Raw genomic sequence first — 3575 nt, 5'->3', positions numbered from 1 at the left:
GGCATTTGATTGTGTGAACCACAACATCCTTTTAAATAAATTAGAATTCTATGGTGTCACAGGCAGTGCTGCAAAATGGTTCAAGTCATACCCAGCTAACAGGAAACAAAGAGTGTCAGTACAAGGGACTAGTGAATTAAGTTATCAGTCATCATCAGAATGGGAAGAAATTACATGTGGTGTCCCACAAGGATCCATCTTAGGGCCATTGCTTTTTCTTGTGTACATTAATGATCTCTCATCAGTTACACTGCCATAAGCAGAGTTCGTTTTGCTTGCAGATGACACAAGTATTGCAATAAATAGTATGTCAAGTGTAGTTCTAGAAAGATCTGCTAATGATATTTTCATGGATATTAATAAATGGTTTAAAGCCAACTCATTGACATTAAACTTTGAAAAGACTCACTACATGCAATTCAGAACCTGTAAGAGGTTTCCACCCAGCATATGCATAAAGTATGAAGAAGAGCAGATAGGTTGACAGTCTTAAATTCCTGGGATTACAACTTGATAATAAATTCAGTTGGGAGGAGCACACCATGAACTGCAGAAACGCCTTAACAAATCTGTATTTGGAATTCGAGTGTTAGCAGACATAGGCGACATAAAAATGAAAAAGCTTGCATACTTTGATGGCAACGGCCTTGCCGCAGTGGATACACCGGTTCCCGTGAGATCACCGAAGTTAAGCGCTGTCGGTCGTGGTCAGCACTTGGATGGGTGACCATCCAGCCGCCATGCGCTGTTGCCATTTTTCGGGGTGCACTCAGCCTCGTGATGCCAATTGAGGAGCTACTCGACCGAATAGTAGCGGCTCCGGTCAAAGAAAACCATCATAACGACCGGGAGAGCGGTGTGCTGACCCCACGCCCCTCCTATCCGCATCCTCAACTGAGGATGATACGGCGGTCGGATGGTCCCGATGGGCCACTTGTGGCCTGAAGACGGAGTGCTTTATTTTTTTTTTTGCATACTTTGCCTACTTTCATTCCATAATGTCATATGGTATTATATTTTAGGGTAACTCTTCAAGTCAAACAAAAGTTTTCCGAGTCCAAAAGCGTGTAATACGTATTATTTGTGGAGTAAATTCACTGACGTCATGTAGAAACCTCTTCAAAGAACTGGATATACTAACCACTGCCTCTCAGTATATTTACTCCTTAATGAAATTTGTCCTAAATAATATATCTCTTTTTCCAACAAACAGCTCAGTTCATACATACAATACCAGGAACAAAAATGATCTGCACAAAGACTTAAAAGCACTTACTTTAGTTCAAAAAGGGGTCCATTACTCAGGAACACTGATCTTCAATAATTTGCCAGCAAACATAAAAAATTTAGTTACAAATAAAGATCAATTTAAAAGGAGCCTGAAAGACTTACTAGTGGCCAACTCCTTCTACTCCATTGACGAATTTTTTAATAGAAACAAATGACGTATTGTATATATTCATACTATTAGTATTGTTATTTCAGCTAAAAAAAAAAAAAAGAAGTGACATGTTCCACATCCACGAAGATCTCCTCAGCATGGATCTATGTGGAACGAAAAACTAATCTAATCTAATCACATCCACTCTCACACCTATTTCGCGATAATACTAAAGATGCTACGATTCTTTGAACTTTTTAGATCTACTCCGTTAATCCTATCGGCTAAGGACCCCACTCCGGGCAACAGTACTCCAAAAGAGGACGGACAAGCGTAGTGTAGCGGCATCTTTTATAGATCTGTTGCATCTTCCAAATGTTCTGCCAGCAAAACTTGGTCCCTGATTCGCCTTCCCCACAACATGTTCTGTGTCCTTTCCAATTTAAGTTGTTCGTAATTGTAATTCCTAGGTATTTAGTTGAATTTACGGCCTTTAGATTTGGTTGATTAATCATATAACCGAAGTTTAATGGATTCCCTTTAAGCACTCATATGGATGACCTCATACTTTTCATAAGAGCAGCAAAGGGTGTCTCACACTACCTTTGGGAAAGCCAAAAATCGCTTCTGTTTTACTCGCTCACTTTCTCTCAGTTACTACGAACTGTGACCTCTCTGACAGAAAATCACGAATTCATTCACATACCTGAGACGATATTCTATAAGCACCCAATGTCCCTAAAGCCACTTGTATGGTACAGTATAAAAGCCCTCTGAAAACCTAGAAATACGTAATAACTTTGTAATCCGTTGTCAATAGCACTCAACACTTCGTGTGAGTAAAGAGCTAGTTGTCTTTCACAAGAATGTTGTTTCTAAATCCGTGCTGACTATGTGCCAGTACATCGTTCTCCTGGAGGTAATTCAATATTCGAACACAAAATATGTTCCAAAATCCTTCTGCAATGATATGGGTCTGTAATTTAGTGGATTACTCCTAGCTTTCTTAAATATTGGTGTGACCTGTGGAACTTTCCAGTCTCTGTGTACAATTGTGGTGGGAATAACTTCTAAACTGCACACGAATGCATCGTGAACTTCTGGCGGTACATTGACCAAACGCAATGGAACGTCCAGTCGTAGTGAAATGGTGCCAACAATTTGACTAGGGCCATACAGGGGTGATGCTGACCGGGAAGGAACGTCATCGACATCGACCGCGGATGACAATGTGCAGCCAGTCGAGGAACTGATTCGCAGCAGTGACAGCTTTTCCTACGACGAGGACGTTCGCACAGCGATTCTGGAATAGCTCTCTGACCAAGGAGCAGATTTCTACAGTTGACAGAACGCTCCGACCATTATTTATACACCTGCTGATCACGTTGTAAAATATTATCAATTTGAATTGTAATGCAGCATTCAATAAAAGTTATTTGGACTGTTATGATAATGTGCCTCCATAAATACCATCAAGCCCACTGTAGACCACTTCAAGTCCAAAAAGAACCATCCGATTTCCTCCATTTGTCTAGCCAGGAGGAAGTGTGTAACATTCATACTTTGACCTGTACTGTAGGATGATGGCACTAAGACGACCCTTCTGTTGGGTATCCATATGATACCTAGCTCAAGGGCTATCCAGTAAGTTGAACTTACATCTTCCTGCACCTTTCATCCAAATACAAACAGCCTCTTGTTCACTTATTTTACGATGATTTCTTGTTCTTAAATAAAATGACTGGTTAGATACAAAGTATGACAGTCCCAAATCTTTATTATACACTTCTCCCACATGAAAAGTACGATAAGATATTACATCTCTTGCATTGAATGCTTCCAAACCAGTAACAGTTTTCACTTTATTACCATCAAAACGAACAACAGCAACTGTAATCCATCCATTGCCAGCTTGATGTGTATCTAATTGCGTAAGTGTAAAATTAATAATACAACCACAAAACACTGATGGACCCTACCTTTTTGTGATCAACAGAACCCGAGGTATAAGCACCGGAAAACCTTTTCATATGCGGCGTTTCGGTACGTATTGGATACGCATGCTCTCGCATGCATACCGTTTAGTCAATTAGTCTGGGTCAGACACTGCATTGTCTAATAGTTCAAAGGCCTACACCGTGGCGAGGTTAATACACTATGAACGTATCTTGATGTCGCTTAAGCCTTAGGTCTG

General features: G+C 40.4%; 1 pseudogene; it reads left to right on the top strand.

Moving 5' to 3' along the window:
* Positions 1–637: 637 nt before the first annotated feature.
* On the top strand, positions 638–754 carry LOC126196000 (5S ribosomal RNA; annotated as a pseudogene).
* Positions 755–3575: the final 2821 nt, after the last annotated feature.

The sequence above is a fragment of the Schistocerca nitens genome, chromosome 7 (genome assembly GCF_023898315.1).
Source record: "Schistocerca nitens isolate TAMUIC-IGC-003100 chromosome 7, iqSchNite1.1, whole genome shotgun sequence".
NCBI classification, from domain to species: Eukaryota; Metazoa; Arthropoda; class Insecta; order Orthoptera; family Acrididae; genus Schistocerca; species Schistocerca nitens.
Note: the sequence above shows the minus strand (reverse complement) of the source record. Positions and strands in the feature narration are given on the sequence as shown.